Source organism: Apodemus sylvaticus, chromosome 3 (genome assembly GCF_947179515.1).
Source record: "Apodemus sylvaticus chromosome 3, mApoSyl1.1, whole genome shotgun sequence".
Lineage (NCBI taxonomy): Eukaryota > Metazoa > Chordata > Mammalia > Rodentia > Muridae > Apodemus > Apodemus sylvaticus.
The window spans coordinates 19,845,485-19,859,844 of NC_067474.1; the positions used below are offsets into that span (position 1 = coordinate 19,845,485).

A 14,360-nucleotide genomic window follows, 5' to 3' on the forward strand; every position below is an offset into this window, starting at 1 on the left:
CATTGTCCATAGAGTCGTGACACAATACGTGGTTGTATGAGATAGATTATGGTTTGTTCTATGAGTAAGCAAGTTAGAAAAACACAAATTCTTCTCAAAAGTTGGAGAAGAGTGAAGTGTAATTTCTGAAAACCAAGACGTTAGGTGCTGTTCTGTGGGTAGTGAAGAACAGGCCCCACCACACCTAAATGTATACTGTCTAAACAGTATGGTTTTCATATGAAATATCCCTAGTGGGTAAGGTGTCAAAGGCCAAATCTCTGGCTGATGGTGCTGTTCAGGGAAGACTAGATCATGAGCTGCTAGCTTCACTAGAGGACTCATCACCAGTGGATCCATCCTCTGTCCACACTCAGTGGGCTGTCAGACAGTAGAACCTAGTAGGGTAGACAGATGGGTTACCGGTTAACAGCACACACAGCTTTCCCGGGAGACCAGTTTGATTCCTAGCACCCACATCAGGTGTCTCACCACTACCTGTAGTTCTAGACCCAGGATCTCACATCTGCTTCCGGCTTTTGCAGGTCCCTACACTTATGTAGCATGCACTAAAAACCAAACACATATTGTCATGAATTTTGAAAGAAAAATCCTGAAAGAAGAAGAAAAAAGCTAGTTGAGCCTCTTTGGAGGAAGCGTGTCCCTGGGGTCAGGACCTTTGATGGATATGCCTTTCCTTAGTCTTTGCTTTGCTGGTTGTTACAAGGTAGTCTGATTTTCTCTCTCCTCTTGTACCTCTGTGGTATTTTGCCTTGCCACAGGCCTTAGAGCAGTTGGCCTGCTGAGCAAGGATGGAAACCTTCACACTGAGCAAAACCAAATCTTTATCTTCTAAGCTGTTTTTGTGGGGTGTTGTATCACAGTGAGGAAAGGCCTCAGGGACCTCTGATTTCACCTTTTGTGTTCATCTTATTTCCCTTCACCAGTCTGACATGTATCATCAGGAAAACCAAGTATGAATCCATTTTAATATATATATATAGTAACATGAAGTTCTTTAAACTTGGCCAATGATAAGGATTTGAATATCTTTGAGTATACTAATTATGTTTAATTTCTAGAATACAATCTTATATCATTCTAAACTGAATTTCAGGATTGGCATCTTATTATCATGGTTCCCTTTAGCCATAGGAGGTTATATTTTAATAACCCTAGTAGATGCCTGAGATGGTAGGTGGTAAGGAACCCTAGCTTTCTTGTTTTGTCTTGTGCATATATTCCTCTGGTAAAGGTTTAACTTATAAAACAGTTACAACAAGAGAGTAATGACAGTGCCTGATAAGGTGAGAAGAGCTACAGCGGTGTTGCCGTGGGTGCTTTCACTTGGAGGCCATTAGTAAGTGAAATAACAGTTTGCTTGAACATAAGCATTGAACTACACAAGGCAGGCACAATATCTGAGATCACCCTGGTTAAAAAATTCCATTTATTGATGGATTGATTGATTAATTAATTGATTGATTGCAATGGTTGATCACTTGGCACTAAAATTGTTTATGGAAAATGAAGTCATGGCTAAGGCATTATAGTGTGGTAGAAGACAGTTACCTGAAGGTATGGTTTATTTTCCTGCCTTTTTTGAGATGTTTATATAGTGATAGACCTTTTAAATGTCAGTGTAATAAAGATGTGGTGTGTTATATTTTTTCAACATAGTCTGTAATGTTGAGATCATTCTGCTTATATAGGATTCCCCTTAAACAATAAAAGCAGTACCTTTAGCGTTTTCCAGGAGTATGTCTCAAATGTATACTTCTGTCCTCCTTCTTGCTTATATTATTGGCATGCCTTTGACTTATAGGGCACATGCCAGTCATAAACGATGAACTTGTATTTTCAAGTAGAATGTTATTTGCAACCTGTTTATGTGTTTAGCGGAATCTCTTTTCAGCGAGCACTGTTCTTAGCAGCGCCTCGACTTGTTTCCTCAGTGCATTAGAACTGGAAAACTGCCATTTCTTCTCACCGTTGCCAAGGCCACCAAGCCTGGTGTCCTCATTGTCCCTCTATTCTCTGCCCACTGCAGAGTGCCTCTGCTCCCAGGCTGATCTAGTTTCTTTAGACTCTGTCACCAGACAGACTAGCATCACCACAGTACAGCTCCGGTAGGGCTTGATTGGGTTGGAATTCCGGGTACATCAGATCAAAATGAGTTCTAGGTTCTTTTCCACAGTAGCTTATCCAGTTTATGTGTACTGTAGGAAGATGACCGCACCCTTTGAGGGACATGTTGGCCTTCCCTCACTGAGAGATGGTTGATGACACATAATATACCACAGACTCGTTTTGCTTAAGCATAAAGTCTCAGCTGGTCCTCACTGTGGACTTGGTGACAGTGGCCATCCTTCTTGACCTTAGTCCTGGGATCATTACCGCTTATGCTTTCTGCAAAGAACTGTGTGGTTTCGTGTCTCTGAAGTCATGAAATGTTTAATACAGTGAGGAACATATATAACACTGATTGAGAAAACTGGGTTCGTTTTTACTGTTTCCCGCCTCCAGCACATCAGAAGAATGCAGTGGGAATGCCTTTCTTCTAGGTTTATTCTTTGTGTGGGTACTCTTCACCTAATTTAAACAGTTATGAAACTAACAGGTGCCTCAGGTCACACACTAAAAGTGCCACCTCCCGCCCCCATGCCCATCAAAGAGAGAGGAGCTTCATGCTTAGCTCTTGGGAATTCTTGCCACATCATGAGGCTCCACTAACTAGGGATGTGCCCAGCGCCAACAGCAACGTTGGCCTTCAGCTTTAAGAATCCCATTGCTAATCAGCCAGAGTTGTTATCCTGTGCTGGAACTTTGTACTGAGTGGGCCCACAGCATTTTGCACGTATTTCTCAGAGAGGTTGTCTGAGTGAGCTAGAGAAGGGTGGCTCCCTTGCTGCTCTTCTGAGTCCTTCTCAGAGATGGTCTCTGTTCTATGTTCAGGCTGGGGTTACTTGACCCGGGCTCATGATTGGTACACACTCATGCGCCTACGTGCTCATGCACATGCGCCTCTCTGGCCCTGCCTTATCCCCATCATCTCTCTTCCAGAGCCATCTATGTTTGGGGTCCTGCTGACAGTGCACAGCTGCCTGACTGCAAGAATGTGGTGTCCATGATGCAGGTCCCCATGTGAACAAGGCCTGACTTGCCTTAGTGTGGCTGTTGGCTGACAGAGGCAGTGCAGAGGCAGGCCTGAATACTTTCAGGTCTGTGCTCCGACTCACCAAAGCTTTTGTCTCCAGTTCTGTTTTCTGTTGCTTACTTTTGAATTTTTATCACACACACACACATACACACACACACACACACACACACACACACACACATACACACAATCTTACTGTTGTAAATTCTACTGGATTTATATAGTCTTAAAATTTTATCTAATGCTTTTTGACAGTTCTACCAAATAAGCCATTTAAGAAATTACTTCTGTGAGTGAGAATCTGTTGGGTGCCAGGCCCCTCTGGTTGCTGTTTCTGGTATGATCTTTGGTGATTTTAAGTCCCTAGAGTGAGCTGGCCTCCTTTGAAGGTCGCATCTTTAAAGGTCTTACCTTCCACAGCATACTCTACCCAGGCAGATCTGCTTAGTAAGCCGCCGCCTCCTTCTTCTTTTCTGAAAAATTATTATTGTGGGAATGATTAATTCTGTGCCAAGAGCAAATTCACCTGCAGCCTGGGACTCCTCATACGGCAGGCAGTTGGCAAGAGCACTTCGCTCTTCTCTGAGCAGCTCAGTTAATGCTATGCTAAGTGTAGTTGTCACTGAGAAACCTGTCAGTGGCCTGAGTGCAGGGCAGCTCTCCCAAGGTTGCGCTCTCTCTCTCTCTCTCTCTCTCTCTCTTTCTCTCTCTCTCTCTCTCTCTGTGTGTGTGTGCACTCCATTTCTAATGAGGCTGAAAGTGTCTACTTTAGGATATTTCCTCTTTCTTTACTATTCTCGCTTCAGAAACCTTGTTGACAAGTGACTCTGCATTATTGAAATAAACTATAGTGATAAATGCTGTGTCTACCCCTTGAAGTACACATTAGGAATGGGAAATTTATTTCATTTGAGGAAAGAGGTCACTGAATAGCCCAGTCTGACCTGACCTGCCAGTCCCTCTGGACGTCTTATTGTCCGTCCCAGGGCTGTCTTATCGCCCGAGGCCGATAACCCCTTTACACCCCATGCCTGTCCCTCTAGGCCAAGTTATTGGCTTAAGCTGCCCTGTCAGTGTCCACAGTAACTTAACCACATGAGTGAGCAGTGAGCATAAACGCAGGAAAAGGATCCACTCTCTTTATTTACCATGCAGTACTTTTTGCTTTCACCCGCTTCTCTGTTTTTTTAAATGTTTTAAACAACTTTTTATTGTTTTCCGGGTGTGAATTTCACATCATGTTCTCTGGTCCTACTCATTGTGCCCACAGCATATGTACCCACCCACCGCCCCTGGAGCCTCTCCCCCAGCAGAAAGAAAAGCTCTCATTATGGAAGCTGTACTGTATCACAGTGTGTCCCATAGTATTCCCTTTTGTCCACACTTTTTTGGAGGCAAATGTTCATTACAATGACTCCTTTGGTCTGGCTCGAGGCCTCTGCTTCTGCTACTCTATCCATATCAGTCCTATGGTGCCCTGTGTCATGGAGATCCTGTAGTTTTGGATCTGTAGGACTCTTCAGTGCACTCCAGCATTCCTCCATAGGGCAGATGTTCAGTGGTCAATTCAAAAGCCTGGATCTAAGTTTGAGCGATATTTGAACTGGTCAGCCTGCTAGCTCTCCCATTCTCCTTCCCTTGGGTCCGGTTCACTACTCCAGTCCCCTGGCAACCAGAGCCAGTGCTACCTTCCTTCCCAGTCAAGGTCTAAGGCTTACTCTCCTAAGTGTTGCAGTTGGTGAGGCACAGAGGCAGCTCTCTCAGGGCCAGCTCGCCCATCTGCTATAGGTGGGGAGCAGGGAGGGGGAAGGGAGAGAGGGAGGAGGGTATCTCTGCCTTGTCACACCATTGCACAGGAAATGAATGGCAGGGCCAATTTGCCCATGCTCATAACCTCGGGTCCAGGCCATCAGCAACTTCTGAAATGTGCAGGGTCTGCTCTTTGGAGTCCTGCAGCGGGCTAGGGCTGTGATCACCTTTCCTGCTCTCACACCCCAGGGCCAGTCCTCCTGGAAGCCCTGGTGAGCGGGTGGAGCCAGCTCTGCACAGCCCTCAGATATCAACTTGACCCTGTGTGGCAGCCCACAGCAGGAACATTGCCTGGCCTTTGGTGGTAACAGAGCCCTGCTACTTCAGGGTCACAGATGCACATGTGGTCCTCAGTGGCAGCACAGGCCAGGACCCCACCATGGTGCCAGGAGGCATCACTGGCTACTCATCACGTCAGGCTCTTCCTCACTACTCCAGAGTCTCCTGCGCTGCGCTCTTCATCATGCCGACATCCTTCTGCTTCTCTTTCTGTTGTGTTTCCACACCACTTACTTGCTCCTTAGTGGTGCCCAGGGTCTCTGAGCATTTAGAGTCATGTCTGGAGTGGTCTCAGGATTGCTGTGTCCCACTCTAGCATTATGGCACTGGGCCGGGATGTCATCTTGGGTGTGGTCTGATCCCCTAGGCCTCTCATCTCAGCTAACTCCCTGTCCGGGCTCCATGGCATTCGTCTGGTGGCTGTCTTAGGGTCATTCTACACCTGAGCCTGCCCAAGCGGCCCTCGATGAGGGTCATCTGTCTCAGCTCATACCTGTCCAGGGCTTGCAGTCCCAGATAGGGTCCTAGTATCCATCCTACTTCCCACCTTGGGAGCCCATTCGGGCCTGCGTGATACCAGACTGTTGGTCATCTCAGGCAAGCTCCCCGTTGGGCACCTCTCTCCAGAAGAGGGGTTGTCTCAGGCTCGTTGTTTTCAGGGAGTGTCAGGCTATTAATCATTTCATATGTTCACAGGTCAGAACCCTGAATGTAGACATAGCCTCTATCTGCCACCTACTTGTGCATGTGACACATGTGACTCCAGTGTCCCTGGGGCAGTAGCTTCCTCCAGTTGTATGATTATCAGTGATTTGGTATGACTAGTGGACAATGGTGATCTTTCAACCAGCATCTTACCTGATGCTCCCATAGCCCCGTCCCTCGGGCAGATTGCTCATTGGTTTTTGTATTCTGCAAGTTTGAGATCAGCCACAGTCAAAGACAATCCGAGTAGGTGAAGAGTCTTATTGCTCATTAGTTAAGACAGTCAGGCCATTCTTCTTGATGAAGTCCACTCTTACTAGGGGCCACCAGATCTCACCAATTTGTAACATTGTTTTTGTGCTACACTGGTTAGTAGAGAAAAATTTGGGGTCAATCGCATTTTGTAGTATTAAACATCTAGTATATGGGACTTTGCCCGAAGAAACCACTTTGCCTGAATCCTCTCCTCTCTCACATTCAGCTATGGGACTTGGTTCTGCTGTCTCTAGGAAGCAGTGCTCGGAATTGAAAGTCCGCTGGCCTGTCTTATGAAATATGAGGTGGCCTGCCTTCCCTATTTCCCTGGCCTTCCTTCCTGTCTACCCGCTAAGAGGAAGGAACAGCAGGGCAGACTATTGCACCAAGCTCTCCTGTTTACTCCTTGCTTCCACATATTCTGTTCAGTGAATTGCACTGATTGCTGATTTCTGATGAACAAGTTCTAAAATTGTAGTTGTAAATGAATTTGAAACCGAGTGTGTGCATTTTCAGGCAGCGGCAGCAGTAAGGAGGACAGCACACACAGCAGCATCTGCGGGGCCGTTTGTTCCCCGCTTGGTGCTTGCGTGGATAGCTTTACGTAGTCAGACCCTTAGTTTCCCTGGACGCCTTTACTATGTTTGTTTTAATTTTGCCCAGTGGGATCCTCTTATGAGGCTGCTTAAATGTGGGGAACTGGGGCTGGCAGTTAGCTCAGTATGCACAGGAACTTACCTCCCAGCTGGCCTGAGTTCAAACCCCAGAATCCCCACGGTGGAAAGAGAGTACCAACTTTCTCAAGATCGCCTCTGACACCCACATATGGATCTACACACACACACACACACATACAAGCAAACAAGTGTAGTAAAGAATATTTTTAAGAGTAAAGAACTAAGTGCTTGATCAGCCATTCTGGTACACCACCCACATGCCAGCATTGCATGTGGATTGCAGTTGTCTAGCACAGTATATGTCAGTGTGCCTGATGCAGGAAGCATATCTACATTTAATTCCTCTTTACAATTTCTTAAGGTGTGGTTTTCAATATCTAAAAACCTTATCTACATCGAAATACTTTGAAAATGGATAAAGAAAAGCTGATTAATATGCCAGGTCAACTTCTGATTCTTAGCTGTGCATCTCGTACTTGACTAGCAGGGATCTCTACAGCTGGGGTCGGTCTGCATCGTGTTCTAACGTTCTTGCCCATTGGGATCCCAGGATCTAAATTCTGATTACACTTCAGAGATGGCTCTGGTTCTCAGGGTAGAAATGCTGTCCCCTGGTGACTGGCTGCACTCAAATAACATGAAAGGAAACAGGCCCTCAGCAGGCAGGGGATAAGAGCCTAGGGACAGTTGCACCCTGCTAGGAATGGAGTCTTGTTCATGGCTGATTACATAACCTGAAGATGGCTGTCCACTAGTATGCCTCTTGCTGTGAGGGAAGGAACAGGAAGAGGCAGCTCCATGCGAGCACCAGCTGTGCCCTCAGCTGCCCGGGTGCTCCAGCAGATGTTGGAGTCCTTGGTGTCCGAACTTTACCTTCCAGATGAAGCCTTGCCTCGTAAGGATTTGGCCATTTCTGGAAAGTTGTTACTCCTCAAAATGTCCTTTTTCTTTCCCTTCCCTTCCCTTCCCTTCCCTTCCCTTCCCTTCCCTTCCCTTCCCTTCCCTTCCCTTCCCTTCCCTTCCCTTCCCTCCCCTCCCCTCCCCTCCCCTCCCCTCCCCTCCCCTCCCCTCCCCTCCCCTCCCCTCCCCTCCCCTTCCCTCCCCTCCCCTGCCCCGCTTCCCTCCCCTCCCCTCCCCTCCTCATCTCCCCCCTCCCCTCCCCTTTCTTTTCTTTTCTTTTCTTTTCTTTTCTTTTCTTTTCTTTTCTTTTCTTTTCTTTTCTTTTCTTTTCTATTTTTTTTCCCGAGACAGGGTTTCTCTGTGTAGCCCTGGCTGTCCTGTAACTCACTCTGTAGACAAGGCTGGCCTCGAACTCAGAAATCTGCCTGCCTCTGCCTCCCAGAGTGCTGGGATTACAGGCGTGCGCCACCACCGCCTGGCAAAACATCCTTTTCTATCAGGAACTTTCCTGCGGTTTGGAAATAAATCCCTGATTAATTTTTTCTGAAGACGTTTAACTTTTACAAAATTTAAATTAAAATATAATTGCATCATTTTTTCATTACCTTCCTCACTCCAATGAGTCCAATGTCTCCTGCTTGCTTTCTCTCAGATTCATGGTTTTTCCCCTAATTGCATCTCAAGTGCACACACATGCACATGCAGAGATGTAATAAGTAATACTTGCTGAGTCATTTAGTGGGGTGTGTGTATGTAAGTCTCTCTGTGTGTGTGTGTGTGTGTGTGTGTGTGTGTGTGTATGTATGTATGTCTCTGTGTGTGTGTGTGTGTGTGTGTGTGTGTGTATCAGTACTAACCACTTGGTACTGGATAACTAGTTGAGGGCTCATCCCTGGGGAAGATTATAATGCTCTCAGCATTTCTTAATTGCCTGTAGTTCTTTGTCTACGGGCAAGGCCCAGTGAGAGTTCCCTCTTCCACAGTAGCATTTCTATTGGTCCTGTTGGTTCAGGTTTGGTTTAGGCCCCTATATTATGGTTGAGGTATCATGGATAACACTTCCCTGTTAGTTCTAGGAGACACAACCTCACAACAGATTTCCTCTGGCTCTTATTGTCTTTCCGCTCTACCCCTCCCCGCTTCTGTAATGATCTCTGAACATTAGGTACAGGAATTGTATGGTAGATATGTCCATTGGAGCTTGACATCCAAGGAGCACCTGATCTCTGTGTTTTGGCCAATATTTTTTTTCTCTTTTGATATCTATTGCAAAGAGATGTTTCATGATGAATGTGAGAGCTACACTCATGTGCATTCAAGGATAAATATTTACAATGGAGTTAGAAATAATTGTGATTTAGTAAAGCAGTGTTTGTGGCTTCTCCTCTAAGATTCATGACTTTATTAGCCTTCGGCAGTTAGCTGGGTTTTCTGTAGCAAATCAGGGTTAGTACTGATACACACACACACACACACAGACATACATACATACACACACACACACACACACACACACACACACACACTTCTGTTGAGTGGGTCTTGAGTTCACTTGGAGATCTGGTTGTTACCACCAAGATTTGAGTCACAGTTGCCCTCTTAGCATTCTCAGCCAATGCTGGTTACTCTTGTGGTTCATAGGTGCTACCACTGGGTAGAACAAATGCTTCTCTCACAGGTTTCATACCTACTGGAACTCTGGAAGCTCATCCTCAGGAAGAAGGCTTTAAATTAAGATCCAACTTGAGTTGTCTGAGTCCTGTGTCCAAAGTATGTGTGGTTTCTGCAATAGAGACTCACCTTCAGTGTCATAGAGGCACCATAAGGCAATAGCAACAGCTTAGATTGTTCTGAGGGACTCTTGGAGTCCCCTGACTGACATCTTAAATGGGTTTCTTATGCCTTGTATTGATGATTTTGTTAGAGAGTCAGTGGTTTTTGGTGGGACTCTCATCAGCCCAAGTGGGATAACTTCATTTAAACTATGCATGTATGTGTACATACATATATTTATATGTAATGTATGCAATTTTAGGTAAATACAAATGTGATTCTTAATGACTTTAGACATCCATATTGTTAATTTCTCTCCTCCTCTCCTATATTGATCTCCCTCCTTCCCTTTCCATAATTAAAGACCCCCTGATTTTCCCACATTCCCTTTCATATCATTTAGTTATCTTTACCTAGTGGTACTAAGCCCACCCCATCATACTTTAGTATATTGCTTCCTATCTTAAGGGGGCCTTTCTAGCTATGTGACTCCTGTATTAGGGACTCATGGAGACCCTAACAAAATGCTGGTTGTGGCTAATGTTTTGGAATGGGCAGAAGACTTTAATCATTGATAGAAATGGAACCCTCAAACTATTCCTCAGGTAATCAAAAAATTTCGGTATATATAGGTGATATATATATATTATATATATATACACCGAATATAACGAATATATATATATTCGTTATATTCGGTGTATATATATAGGATTTATTCTACTTTGTTTTTGACAATAGTGACTTAATTAGCTAAAACTAAAACTCTTTAATGTACTTTAATTAGTTAAAAGTCAAAGCTTAGTTGTCTGTTAATGAATTACTTTAAGAATTAGTGGAGTAACACTCATTGGCAAGATGGCGTGCTGCAGGTCTGTGCAGTAAGAATGGTGAATGTCCCACCTAGGAATGTCACTGTGACATGGCAGCTGAGCCACATTCAAGATTGTGATCTGCCAGTGGAAATCAAGATGCTGTGGAGGGAGTCTGTCCCTGACAGCATCATCACAGTTTTGTTGTTGTTTTGTAGTATACAGTGTACAGTGAGATGTCTCTTTACAACATAGTCTCCCATGAACTTACTTGAAATGACCAGAAAGCCTTTAGTGTATCTGTATACTCTTTATGTACATGATTTAGCATATCTGTATACTCTTTATACATGATTGCTTTCTTGCTCACTTAGGGCAGGGACCCAAAGGAGACCTTTTTCCAGGTCTCACCCTAGGACAAAAAACATTCCATTCTTTCTCTTCTTTTTTTCCTGTGTTGCTATAGGGTATGGAAGCAGGTCCTGTGCATGCTAGGCAACTGTACTGCTGTACCCCACACCCATCAGAACCGTCTTCCTGTCAGCATGCACCACCTCCATATACTAATTTCACAGGAAGAGGGATGGCTTGCAAGTCAGGCAACCATCAGTGGTTAGGTTTGAATATGTGTCTAGTGTACTGTCCAGTCTGCTTTCTGCTGAGCAGTGGTGATGGGGTCCTGATCTACTGTGACTGTCAGGGTTAGCTGCAAGTGTTTGCCTTCACATACAGTATGTAGACTTTTAAGGACATGGGTGTTGAAGTCAGGAGACTTAGGTATATATGACAGGTGTCTAGAGTTGGTGTCTCTATCTGTAATGTTCCCAGACTTGTAAAGAAAAGAAAGTTGAGTAGAAGAGTTATGTAGAGAAAATACTGGTGACAGTAGGGACATTTCCTAACAGTACTAAAATTGGCATTTTAGGACTGATCCTAATTAAGCAGAATTATGGAAAACTCTAGTGGGTTTCTTTCCTGTGTTAAACTTCACTTTTTCAAAGCAGTGACACAGTGTGTTTCAGAATTTCAACTTATTCCATATGCCTTCAAACCACTCAAAGAGTCCAGCCTGACCAAGGAAAACACACCTGAAGCCATGTGCTCTGTGTTTGGAGAGGCTGTGGGTAATGAGGTTTAAGATTGTTGATTATGAGCGCTTTTTTGAGCTACATCTGCAATACCATTTTTGTTTCCTTGGAAGGGCCCAGTGATCATCTCCTATTCAACCATGATTTCTTGTTCAGGTTCCTAGAGCCCAGGAGATCAAGCTGAGGTTCACTAGTACACAGCTGTGGGCCAGAGGCTCCCGGTGTTCATCCTCCTCTGATTGACTCTCTCTCTCTCTCTCTCTCTCTCTCTCTCTCTCTCTCTCTCTCTCTCTCTCTCTCTCTCTCGTGTGTGTATGTGTGTGTGTGTGTGTGTGTGTGTGTGTCTGACTGTCTGACTGTCTGTCTGTCTGTCTCCTTCCTCTCCTCCCCTTCTCCTCTCCCATCTTTTTTTTTTTTTTTAAGACCAAATCATCCCTTTTGTCACAGGTAATACAGGAATCCTGTCTTACATTTTTGTTGGTTCTTATGAAAAACTAGTTACAGGACATAAAGGGTTTGTGTGCTTGTATGCCTCTTGCTGTACATAATGGGGATTCTGAACGCCAGCTCCCTGTAGGTGGAGTTGGTGTGCTCAGTGGGTGAAGGGTGAGAGGAAGTGTAATGTCCAAGTAAGGATTGATTTAAACATTAACTTCTGTTTTTATTTTTCTTACTCATATGAATACTTGCTAGCAGGGAAGCTTGTTCCCTGGATTCTGTGTGCTGTGGAAAATCAGGGCTAGACCTCCTCAAACTGCTTCATACACTAGCTGCTTACACATCATCCAGCATTATAAAAACGTGGTGCTTTGTAGTGGTTTTGTCTAATTAAGCTCATCTAAAAGCATCTGCAAAAACATTTTTTTTTAGGAAAATCATCTACTCATATCAAGAGGATAAAAATAGAAGGCTCAGGTGTTCCTTTAGGGCAGGTTCTGGGCGGCTGCTTGCATGATACTCATTACGTTATGGAAAAAGAATCCTCATTGTCCCCATCATTTTGGCGCTTGGCAGTACGGATCCCAGTGTGGGTCTGCTTCACCCCAAAACAGTATTCTTTTATCACAGACTACAGGTTAGCTTCAAACTCCAGCCCTCCTTAAAAAGTAATATAAAATTTATCATGGTACTCATTTCTAAAAGCATACTTCTTGGTAGTGCTTTCCGTTACTTCAGATATCCCCAACCCTCTGTAACAGACTGTGGCAGTTTAGAGAGCAAGGGTACCTGTGCTGTGTAATATCTGCCGCGGAGTAGACACTGGACAGGTATGTCTCAAGTGAAATAACAGTAATTTCACTTATAAAATATTTGTGCTTTAGTAGTTAATATCTATCTGATGAAAAGTAATGGACAAAACATTCTCTACTGCTGACTTTGTTATCATAAGCTCTATGGCTTTTGTTTCTGTCGTTGATAATAGCATCAATACAATATCACAAAAGGCCTGATTCCCGTTTGAGCACTTGAGAGAAACGACTTGTTCGTTATTGTCTTTCAGATTATCTCTATGAAAACAGGTCAGGAGACAAAAGCCATCACTGCATTATAGCGCGGTGCCTCTGCCTCCTGAAATCTCATGGTTTTGTAGGAAGGGTAGATGCCTCCTTGGTGACCACTGACACCTGCTCTTCTGCCATTGGCTGAGTGCTCAGGTCTGTGGGGGACAGTTAGCAGGGTTTCTAGTGCTTAGGGGATGCTGCTATTTCTCTGTGAACACAGGGAAGCACATTAGTTCTCTACCGTTCTTTAGTCTAGTTCTCCACAAACAGCACCCAGTCCTGAGGAGCAGAGCCCACCACAGGCTAAGATTTGATAGCGTTAGCATCGCATGGCCGTGTTCTCGGCGAGGCTCTAGGGATGAGTCTGACCAAGCTCAGTTGTTGACAGGGCTGTGGCTCCAGTCCCTGCCTGCTGGCTGGGGACAGTTTTCAGTTTCTACCTGAAACTGCTTGCCAATCAGTCACGTAGGCCTTCTCAGGAGCAATACAGCCAGCAAGAGATCACTTGTCTGCTCCTCTGAGGAGCTCAGGCTTCTGTGCTTTCTTATATGTCATCAACCAGATGGAACCGTTTTAAAGCCTGTGATATTGGCCTGGGGCTGTCTTGTCTCCTTTCCTGCGGACCAGCTTGCAGTGTAAATCCTGTACTTACTGTCTCAGGACATTTTTCAGGTGAACACAGTAGAGTGGGAAATCATAGGGTCACTTAAGAATTCTGCCTTCCCAGAAAGTTTAGCTAAAATGCTTGGGAATTGCCAGCTTTACTCCAGTGCTCAAACAATCACGCCTCACTCGTTCTAAGAAGTTTGTCCTCGGGTAATTCTGTCTGCATCACGCATATACCCTTCCAAGATGGAAGCGGTGAGGCTGGCAGGCACATGGCCTTGCAGTGCAGTCCAGTGACACAGTCAGCAGAGGTGTGAGGCTCCTTCTAGAGTAACACAACAGACTGTTTTGCAGTTTGTCTTTTGAAGCTGTATATTAAGTATATAGTAAAGATAGCTGTAGAAGTTGGCCATAATGGCAAAACGCATAATATATCTTTGCATCCTAGATATTCCAGAAGGATGATTGCAGCTTAGCTATCAGCCTGGGTAACTTAACAAAACCTTCTCTCCAATTAAAAAGATATCAAAGATTGTTTTAAAGGTCTGAAATGTGGTTCAGTGTTAGAGAAACTCCCTAGCATGCAGAAGCCTCTAGGTTTAATCCCAGTACTGGCAAGAAAAGTGCATATGCCAGCAACAGTCATTTCTTGTGGAGAATAGTGCTCAGCCTAGCAGTGTTTGTATTGTTTTCATACTACTAGCACTGTGCCACAAACACACTTCTATACTGTCCATACTGTGCTGCCTCAGTGCGCAGGGTATTGGGTCCCCTGTTGACTGTGTGATCATCATCCACTGAACCACCATGGCCAT

At 44.7% G+C, this 14,360-nt stretch overlaps 1 protein-coding gene and 1 pseudogene across 3 annotated transcripts in view; one reads left to right on the top strand and one right to left on the bottom strand.

The window, feature by feature from the left end:
• The window catches only part of Fam110b (family with sequence similarity 110 member B), a 133,614-nt gene that overhangs the window by 37,744 nt on the left and 81,510 nt on the right, over positions 1-14,360 (top strand). The window lies entirely within an intron of this gene.
• Positions 5,889-6,008, bottom strand: LOC127681987 (uncharacterized; annotated as a pseudogene).